Here is an 11,543-nt window from a genome sequence, read left to right as displayed (position 1 = left end):
ATTTGTCAGGTTGACTAAATGAGAACCTTCTTTATTGTGGACTGAGCCTTCCTATTATCTTTATCATTTTTACTGAAATTTTTACTCCCTAAGCAATCAGGACAGACATTTAATCTTTCTCCGTTTTAAATGATTCTAAGATTGGGAGAATCTCAATGGGAGATTGGCCAGGAGGAGGAAGTATCTTGGAGCACATGAAAAGGTTACTGTTCTTCTTTGATATACAAAGTAGGTCACTCTCTCTGTACTTTCATTCCCAGGCTCAGTTAGACGTTCACAAGTGGAGCCTTACTGAGCTGCTCTAACTGAAAGAGCCTGAACAAAGCACTGACATGTTAGTGAAGCTCTAAAACTTTGAATAAAGAGCACCTTTTTTAACCTTCAAAGGGTTGAATAGCATTTAACTAATGTTTTGTTTCTATGGAATGTCTATCCTGAAAGTTAGATGGAGAGTCAGTCAGAGGGATTTCCTTATATGGGACCAGTTTCAGAAGCTATATGCAATCTTAACACTTAAGAGTACCTATATCTGAGCTGCATTCATCAGTCACCAGTAGGGTACGTATATTTCATCATCAAAGCCATATACATTGCCTCTGTTCTGGTAACTCATTCGAGTGTAGTGTTAATGAGTCCTACCGGAGAAAATCAGCCACAGCCAAGGATATGACTTCATTTTGTTTAGGTCACCATAGGTCCAGGGCCAAGTTTGTTATCCATTCATTCAACCAAGATTCACCATCTCCCATATACTAGGCACTGTGCTAGCTGATTTTTGTGCAAAGATGAACAATCACCTTATCCGAGAGTAATCGTCCACTAAAATTCATCATAAATTGATGCATAGCAGGAAACTACTGTAGATGTCTATATGGCCTAAGAACCAGGTTACTGTGTAGAATCTTCTTTGGAAAAACCACGTTACTTAATGAATACAGAACCCAAGAAAATGGAGTTGTTAACAGCTTTTACTAACAATGAAGATATTTTGATATTTGACTGCTTTAAGAACGTTTCTCTTCCAGGGGTGAGCACAATTTCTCTAGAACTTTGTAACTCAAAGTATGGTCTAAGAGTTCTGATGTAAAAAAGATGTTAAAAAGCTAGAAAGAGAGTTGCTCCCAACCAAAAACACAAAATAAAGCTGGATAAATTACAAAATCATTACTTTGCTTAAAGCCATCAAAGAACTGAGGTTTAAGAACAACCAAATAGCCTGAAATTTATTATCCTCCATGGAGAGATAGGACACAAGTACTTGCTCACTGTGGCAGAGCACTAGAGAAAGAGATCCTGGACGCCGTGTAAGTAGGTAAGAAAAATCAGTTAAAATGTTTAACAGCTTGCTGAAGGCTGGGTATGGGCTAGTATAAAAGTATAGAACCCTTGGGATCCACAGATACAATGAGTTTTCATGTACTCACAGACTCTTTTCTATGAGACACCAATGGGTTCTCATGAGAAATATTGAGGGGCACAGTGGGTGACTGGAAAGTCTCAGTGATGGAGGAAAAAACTCCAAAAGAAGACAAAAAAAGAAGAAAGAAATCAAAGAACAGAGGGTACTTCATAATCCAACCATGTAAATAAGTATTTTAAAGGTAAATGATCTAAACACACCGATTAAATGGCAGCTATTATCAGATTGGGAAAAAATTAGATCCAGTGCTAAACCCACTCTAAATATAAAGACGTAAATAAAGTTAACATAAATAAGTTAAAAGTAAAATAATGGAAAAAGATACACCATACAATTAGGAAAATCCACAATTGCTAGAACATTTCAACAGAAAATCAACAAAGATATAGACGACTGGAGCAACATTATCAACCAATTTGTGTTAACACTTATAAAAATAATGGACACAACAGCAGTTGAATGCACATTCTTTTCAAGTGCACATAAAATATTCACCAGGATAGATGTAATTCTGGACTATAAAACAGACCTAAACAAAGGTAGAATAATTGAAATAATACGGATATTACTGACCATAAACAAATTAAAATAGAAATCAATAATACATAGATATTTGGGGGGAAAAAAATCCCAAAATGTTTGTAAATTAGTGTAAAAAACAACACATTTCTAAATAACCCGTAGTCCTAAGAGAAATTCATAAGGGAAATTACAAAATATTTTTAATTTAACGGAAATGAGAACATAGCATATCCAAATTTGTGCAGTTTTTTTGAACACATGAATAAACCTATTGTCTTAGGCTGGGTTCTCTAGAGAAGAAAAACCAGTGAAGCATATGTAGATATATAAATCTGTTTATATATATATGTATGTATGTGTGTGTGAAGAAGCCAAATTGGCAGGTTGGACAACAGGCTGCTGGCCCACGGGGCTGCGGAAGTTGGCAAATTAGGTCAGACAATATGCTGCTGGCTCACAGGGCTGTGGAAGGTGATGAATCCCAGGATCAGCAGGTCAAACAGCAGGCTGCTGGCTCAAGTCCTAGGAACCAGAGGTCAGATGATGATGAGCCAGATGCAAGATCCAGAGTGAGAGAGAGCTTTACCAGAGTGTTCATATATATTGGATGCAGGCCACACCCTCAAGGAAACTCCTCTTACTTGAGCAAGGTGGTGACCTGAGTAAGGGTGTAACTTGAGTAAGGTGGTGACTTGAGTCTCACCCTTTAGTAAGGGCGTGACTCAAGATACACCCACCACTAATCCTGCCTCATTAACATATAGAGGTTTAGGATTTACAACATGTAATTACACAATGCCACAAAATGGAGGACAGTTACATCAGATCACAGAATGGAGGACAATTACACAATACTGGGAATCATGGCCTAGCCAAGTTGTTACATAACATTAACCACCACACCTATTAAACCTCTAGTCAGACTAATCAAGAGAAAAAGAGAAAAGGCACAAATTACCAATATAGAAACAAAAGAGGGAAACTCACTTCAGATCCTATAGACATTACAAGATATTAAGGGAATGTTGTGATCAATTTTATATACACACAAATGAGAACTTAAAAAAAATGGACAAATTTCTTTAAAGAAACAAACTATCAATTCTCATTCAAGAAGAAATAGAGAACCGGAATTGTTCTATACCTATTTTGCAAATAGAATTCTTAGTTAAAACCTTCCAAGAATGAAAACTCCATCCCAAATAGCTTTACTGGCAATTTCTCCTAAACATCTAAGTGAGACATGATATCAATTCTTTATAAAATCTTTCCAGAAAATAGAAAAGAGTGGAACTTGCCAACTCATTTTCTGTAGCCAGCATTATGTTGACACCAAAATGAGGCAATGGCATTATGAGAAAAGCACAGACCAATAGCCCACGCAAACATAGAAGCCAAAAATCTTCAAAAATATTAGCTAATCTAATAGAACAATATAGAAAAGGGTAATACATCGTGACCAAGTGGAGATTGTCCTGGGAATGTGAGGTTTGCTCAACATTTGAAAACCGATTAATGCAATTCATCATATCAACAGATGAAAGAAGAAACCAAAACATATAATTCCCTCAAGTGATGCTAGAAGAGCATTTGGCAAAATCTGACATTATTCATGATAAAAAGCCCTCAACTATAAATTAAAGGGAACGTCCCACAAATGATAAGTCATCAACTCAAAAATCCTACAGCTAACATCATACTTAATGTTTATATTCTGAATGCTTTCTCCTTAAGATAGGGGAAAAGGCAAAGATATCCACTCTCACCACTCTTACTCAACATCATGCTGGAAGGCCTATCGGTACAAGAAAAGGAAAACACATAAAAGCCATACAAATTGAAAATAAAGACATAAAACTGTCTCTATTCATAGGTGAACAGTTTGTGTCCATAGAGATTCACAACAAGAATCTACCAAAAATCTTTTAGACCTAAAAAATGAGTTTAATAAGGCCACCACACAAGATCAATATACAAAAACCTATTGTATTTCTATATTCTAGCAATGAGCAATTGAAAATTAAAATATTAAAAACCTGAACCACTTGCAGTATTACTCTCGTCCAATCGCCAATAAAATCTCATAAAATAGCTCGATATAAATTTAACAAGATGATACCTGTATGGTAAAAACTGTTAAATACTAATGGAAAGAAAACCTGAGTAAACTGAGTGATATGCTGTCTTCATGGTTTGGAAAACTCAGTTTTGTTAAGATATCATTTTTCCTCAAATTGATTTTTAGATTCCTGGTCTTCTCAGTTAAAGTCCCAGATGGCTTTTTTGTACATAGTCACAAAGAGATTCTGAAATACGTATGGAAGAGCAAAAGGACTGTTGTTGTTAGGTGCTATTGAGTCAGTTCTGACTCATAGTGACCCTATGTACAACAGAACAAAACACTGCCTGATCCCACGTTATCCTCACAATGGTTCCTATGTTTGAGCCCACTGTTGCAGCCACTGTGTCAATCCATCTCGTTTAGGGTCTTCCTCTTTTTCAAGGACCCTATACTTTACCAAACATGATGTTCTTCAGGGACTGGTCCCTCCTGATAACATGTCCAAAGTACTTGAGATGAAGTCTCACCATCCTCTCTTCTAAGGAACGTTCTGGCTGTACTTCTTCCAAGACAGATTTCTGCATTCTTCTGGCAGTCCATGATATATATTCAATATTCTTTGCCAACACCAAAATTCAAAGGCATCAATTCTTCTTTAGTCTTCCTTATTCATTGTCCAGCTTTCACATGCATATGAGGTGATTGAAAATACCATGGCTTGGGTCAGGAGCACCTTAGCCCTCAAGGTAACATCTTTACGTTTTAACACTTTAAAGAGGTCTTTTGCAACAGATTTGCTTAATGCAGTACATCATTTGATTTCTTAACTGCTGCTTCCATGGGCGTTGGTTGTGGATCTAAGTAAAATGAAATCCTTGACAACTTTCATATTTTCTCCGTTTATCGTGATGTTGCTTATTGGTCCAGCTGAGTTGGGTAATGTGGTATTGGCAAAAAGATAGGCACATAGATCAATGGAACCTGGAACCGACTAAGGAGTCCAGAAAGAAACCTATACATATATGTTCGATTGATTTTCAACAAAGGTTCAAAAGCAATTCAGTGGATCAGAGACTTGACCATAAAACTGAAAACAATAAAATGTCTAGAAGAAAACATAGGAGAAGATCTTTGTGACTTTAAATTAGGAAACAATCTCTTATATACGAAAAATAAGAGTATGGTCTTAATTTTTTGTTATAAGTTAGACCTCATCAACATTAATAACCTCTGCCATTTGAAAAACAGTGTTAAGAAAAGGAAGACATGCCACAGACTAGGAGAAAATATTTGCCAAGCAAATATCTGATAAGGGACTTGTATCCATAAAATAAAACGAACTCTGAACATTCAAAATTAAAGCAAACAAACAGACACTTCACCAAGATATATAGTGATAAGCACGGGAAAAGAGGCTCAACATTAGAGAAATACACAATTAAACCCCAAAAGAAACTAACAGACTTGTAGAATGACCAAAATATACAAACAATAAAACTCCCATCATACCAAGATTGCTGATACAGCTACTTTCGAAATAGGCTATTTCTTATAGATTTACATATACACATCCTATGACCCACTCCTAAGTATTTTTCAAGAGAAAGGAAGAGATTTGTTGGCACAAAAACAAGCATACACATGTTTATAGTGGCTTTCTGTGTAATAGCCAAAATTCTTTAGCAACTCAAATTATCAACTGGTCAATCGATAAACTGTAGTACATTCATACAAGGCAGTAGAATAGAATAGAATCAAATAGAATCAACTTTCGGTAAAGGAAATAACATGGTTGAATCTCAGATGCATTATTGTACATGAAGGTAGCCAGATGCAAAAGTTGCACACTTGTATGTATGATTCAATTTCTATAAACTTTTGAAAAAGTAAAAAAATATAGGGATGGAAAAGAGATTAGTGATTGTTAGGGCGCAGCTGGGGTGGGGGATGGTGAGGCTGACTACAAAGGGATATGAGGGAGCTTTTTGGGATGATGGAAATGTTCTCTACCTTGATTGTGATGGTAGTGTTTATATGACCATATACGTGGTTGTCAAAACTCCTAGAACTATATACTATAAAGTGTGAATTTTACTGTTTGTAAATTATACCCCAGTAAGTGCAACTTAAAAAAAAAAATAGTGTGGTTTTGTAGACAAGTAGTGTTAGCATCACCTGGGGGCTCGCTAGAAATGCAGAATCTTGAGCCACATCCCAGACTTAGTGAAATGCTATCTGCATTTTAACAAGAGCTCCAAGTGATCCAAATGTATATTTAGAGTTTGAGAAGCATTGATTGAGAACCAGTGTATTTTCCCCCTTGGACAACCTTTGATCAACTCAGTGAAGTAAAATGTAAGAGTAAGGGGCTAAGGAGGAATTTAGGTTGATGTTGTGGACTTGTAGAGAAAGGAGTTGTGTCAGTATAGCACTGAGGGAATTTTTCAAGGGAATTAATGGAGGCCAAACTGATTTATCTGTTCTTAGAAATGTCTTTGTGAAGCTTTAGTAACACACCAAACCTATTTTCTTCTTAAGAATCTGGTGAGCAGAACTACTTTGTCAAGATAAACTACCTCAACAGCTATTTTTTCAGTGATCCTGCGTTTGCGGGAAGCTATGGACAGAGGGAGGAAGTACTTGTGACTTAAACCTCTGGCAACTGTGTCTCATGGGTTGGCCTTCTGTAGAATCTCTTATTTAATTCAAGTTGGATTAGGGTTACATATTAAGACCCAACCATGTATATTTGGACTTCCCTTTTTGAAGGAAACAACATAATCCAGTGCTGAACGCTGACTGCAGGGGAGGCCGATTGCACATAATTATAATACAGGTATGGTCCCCGGGTGGCGCAGCAGTTTACACTTGACTACTAGCCTAAAGGTTGGTAATTCTAACCCATGCAGCGGCACCGCAGAAGAAAGTCCTGATAAACTGCTTCTATAAAGATTACAGCCAAGAAAAACATACAGAGCAGTTCTACTCTGTAACTCATGGGGTCGCCAGGAGTAGGAATTGACTGAGTGGGAACAGGCTTAGTTTTGTATTGTTTTTTTAATAATACAGGTTTATTGCCCTCTAGGAGCTTATATTTTGGCTTAGGAGCCAAACATTTAACTCATAAAGATAGAAAATGACACTGGATAGCAAGTAATGCAGCATTTTTCAGGTATTACAGAATCTGATGTCTTGAAGAATTTAGATATTAGATGTCGTTCAGGGAAGGCTTTGTGTAGGACAAGGTGTGCATGATCATATACTCTTCATTCAGCAAAATATCTTATAAATAGAGCAATGGCAAGAAGAAACTTTAGTTGGATCTAGTGCAGTTATGGAGCCCTGGTGGCGTAGTGGTTAAGAGCTCGGCTGCTAACCAAAAGGTCGGCACTTCAAATCTACCAGGTGCTCCTTGGAAACCCTATGGGGCAGTTTTACTCTGTCCTATAGGGTTGCTATGAGTCAGAAACAACTCAATGGCAATGGGTTTGGGTTTATACAATGTGATGGGAGCCCTGCTTGCACAGTGGTTAAAGCAGTTGGCTGCTAACTGAAAGGTCGGTGGTTCGAACCCACCAGCTGCTCTGTGGGAGAAAGATGTGGCAGTCTGCTTCTGTAAAGATTACAGCCTAGGAAACCCTAGGGGGCAGTTTTACTCTGTCCTGTAGGGTTGCTATGAGTTGGAATCGACTTGATGGCAATGAGTTTGATTTTTTTTTTTTTGGTTAGTGTAGTTACAAAATCAACAAATTGCTATGTGTCTAATTATATGAGATATGAACAGTTAGAGATGTGAATACAGCACCGCAAATACTCCAGGCCAAGAAACTTCATGTCATATCAGTGTCACAGTGTTGTCTCTTTATTCTTCTGTTGAATATTTGTCAAGGAAATTGAGCACAGAATAAAATACATCTGAGCTCTGGTGGCGCAGTGGTTAAGAGCTTGGCTGCTAACCAAAAGGTTGGTAGTTTGAATCCACCAGCTGCTGCTTGGAAACGCTGTGGGGGCAGTTCTACTCTGTCCTGTAGGGGTCCTATAGGGTTGCTATGAGTTGAAATTGACTGGACGGCAACAGGTTTGGTTGGTTTTGGTCTTTGTTACTAAATCTTGGGAGATACTTCGTTTCCATTGGGTCTGATATGGTTCTCTTTGTTTTGAGGACAATCTCCTTCATGGTTCATTGATGGAAATTGGCAATGAACCTGCTAGGGGTGCTCCTAGCTCCAGAAACCCTACTTTCTCTACCCATCAAAACAGTTTTTCAGATGAGTCTGTCTCCCTCATTAGATTGTGAACTCCTCTCTTAGCAAAAGCTGTATTGATTAATCTTGGGTATCTCCCTCCACAAGCCCAGCATAGTATCTGACACAGAACAGTTGCTCTATAAATAATTGTTAAGGAAAATCAAACCCATCTAAGCTTCATGTTATCCCCTCAGGGCTCTGGGGTCCTTAGAAGAAAATGACTATTGATAGGTTAATCAGGTAAAGGGGTATGTAAACTAGTTTATGTGTTACCTCTCCTGAATAAAAGTCAACTTAATCTGGTTACAATACACAAGTCTCCAGAAAGGCCCTTATCAAGTGAATCTAATTGTGGAAATAATCATGCTGGCAGGTGAGAGAGATGTTTTAGTGTCAATAAGGTGAGTTTTCCATGAAGATTAAAATCACTTACTTCAGATGTATGGACAGCCCTGCTTCTAGGCTGCCTTTTAACCCTAGTCTACTTGTCAGAATAATCTGTGGCGTTTTTAAAAATACAAGTGATCCATAAAAATTAAAAACTTCACATATTCATTCCTCTGTAACTAGATTACATATGAACATGTAACATTGTCACAAAGATACCCTTGTTGTTCTTAGGTGCTGTTGAGTTGTTTTCGACTCATAGTGACCCCATGTGACAGAGTAGAACTGCCCCATAGGCCTTTCTTGGCCGTAATCTTTACGGGAGAAGATCTCCAGGTCTTTTTCCCATGGAGCTGCTGGATGGGTTCAAACCACCGACCTTTCAGTTAGCAGCTGAGCGCTTAACTGTTGCTCCACCAGGGCTTCTTTAGAAATACCCTTACATTTGTCAGTTTGGTGGGTTAAAGCTTGTTACAGTTGGTTTTGTGACGTAGTGCAAAGATCAGTCTGTGTACCTTACAACAAACCTCCACCAGCCCTTTCAACATTTACCTCTGCTCCAAACGGGTTGACAAATGTGCATCTGTAAAGGGCATAAAAGCACAGGATGGCCAAGTGTATCTGAGGTAGTCGTGAATCACATTGATGTCACCATTCCACCAAGTCCCAGGAAAAGCTAGTAGTGAACCAGGAATACCTCAGCAATTGGACTGGCACATTTTCCATAAGCTGCTGAAGATGAATCCTGGCACCTTACATCTGTTGAAGGCCCTGGTAGAGGCAAATGAAGCAAAATATAAAAAATAACTTCTGCATTTCTCCTAAGTCATATGGAACATGGATCTATTTTGCATATTACCTTATAGACAGTGAAGAGGCTACATGTCATTTAAGTGGAAAAGTGAATCACCATGATTTCCACTTTGGAGGCAATGAAAACCAGCATGTCACATGTAAAAGAGTTGTCAGACATCAATGTCTTTTGTGCCATCTCACGTGTGTGGGACTTTGGTCTCTTCTATTTTGTATGAACAGTGACAGGAATCCCATATTGGCCATGCTGATAAAGTGAGGCTTTTCTCTATAGGTACAGGGTGTCTCCTTCAACTTCACTTTCCAGCAGATGGTTCTCTTTGCTCCAGAGTGAGTCTGGAGGTCTCTTGATAAACGAATAATTTCTTTTATAAGGATTAGCACAAAGCTGGTTCCTATGAGTCGGAGGTTAAAGATGTCCCAAATGTTCAACTTTTCCAAACTGCTGTACCACTCCATCATCTCTAACATCAACTACTCCCTCTCCCCTCAGTACTCTCCCTCTCGTCTCTGCGTTCCCTAATTCGCTGCAACATCTCACAGAACTCACGTACCATATGAAGGAAATGGCTGACGCAGTTGTGGAGGCTGGCAAGTCCCAAATTCGTGGATCAGGCGTAGGCTTCTCCCAACCCATGTGGCTGCAGGGGCTGATGAACCCAAACTGGCAGTTCAGACCACAGGCTTCCGGCTCACAAGGTTGCAGAGGCTGATGAATCCCAGAATTGGCAGATCAGACGGCAGGCCTCTGGCTCAAGTCCCAAGAATTGGGATCCAGATGCAGAGAGACAGAGCCCCTCCAGGGCATCCACGCACATACTTGGATGCAGGCCATGCCCCAGGGAAGGGCGTAACTTGAGTAAGGGTGGGACTTGAGTCATGCCCTCCTGCAAGGCTGAGACCCAAGGACCCAGGACACACCCCATACCAATCCTGCCTCATCAACATGTAGAGGTCAGGATCCACAACACATAAAATGGAGGACAGCCATACAATACTGGGAATCATGGCCCAGCCAAGGTGACACATAACCCCAACCATCACAGGTTCCATATACCTTATTTGCATAGTCCCACTCACTGTGTGTGAGTCACAAAGAAGGACCATATTAAGTAATTCATTACACCTCACCTGATAAACATCTACATGGTACTAGAGTGGACATTTTGTTCAAAACTTTGACCAATGTTGAGACCAGAGGCCACCCAGATCACACCATGTGAATCTTTCTTCTTGTGCACTATGTTTGGAACCTGATGTTTTGTACCATCTCTTTCTTGCAGGCTTGAAGAAATAAAAGAATACAAACTGGCTGTCATTCCTACTATTGGCAACCAGTAATGAATTATCACAGGACTTACATATGCCCTGTGGCATTAGGAATAAATATTAAGCATTTGTAAGATTATAAAAAGAACTTTCTTTAATAGTTCCTTTATGAAATTCTTTTGGCTGTCTGTTCATATGTATAACATAATTACTGAGTAATTAATTTTAAAAAGTATTTAGTTATTTTTTGAATCACTCATACATATGCCTCAGATAAAGCCCTTCATATATACTAGACCTGGCTTGTGGCTAGTCTTCTGCATGTTAAAATACTCCAAGAAGATGTTGGTTCGCAACCCGGATGGAAAACCCCTCAGCAGGTCATTTCTGTGTGACCTTATCTTTTTCTCCAATCTGGACTAGTAACACTAAACCATCTGACCCTCTACTTGTTATTGGTTGCCATCGAGTTGATTCTGACTCATGGAGACCCCATGTGTGCAGAGGAGAACTGCTCCACAGGATTTTCAAGGCTGTGAACTTTCAGAAGCAGATCACCAGGCCTGTCTTCTGAGGTGCCTCAGGGTGCTTTTGAACTGCCAACCTTTCAGCTAGTAGTCAAGTGCTTAATGGTTTACACCACCCAGGGACTCCTTTGATGATCCTTCACTACCCCCACCCAAAAAAGGCATACATACACACACGTACATGCATGCATTCTCACGTGCACACATATATAATACCTTGAAACGGAATATTGAGAGCTGCTAGGGACTAAATCGTATCTCCTTCCAACAGTTATCTGAAGATCTTTACAACACCA

The sequence above is a fragment of the Trichechus manatus genome, unplaced genomic scaffold (assembly GCF_000243295.1).
Source record: "Trichechus manatus latirostris isolate Lorelei unplaced genomic scaffold, TriManLat1.0 scaffold00066, whole genome shotgun sequence".
Lineage (NCBI taxonomy): Eukaryota > Metazoa > Chordata > Mammalia > Sirenia > Trichechidae > Trichechus > Trichechus manatus.
Note: the sequence above shows the minus strand (reverse complement) of the source record.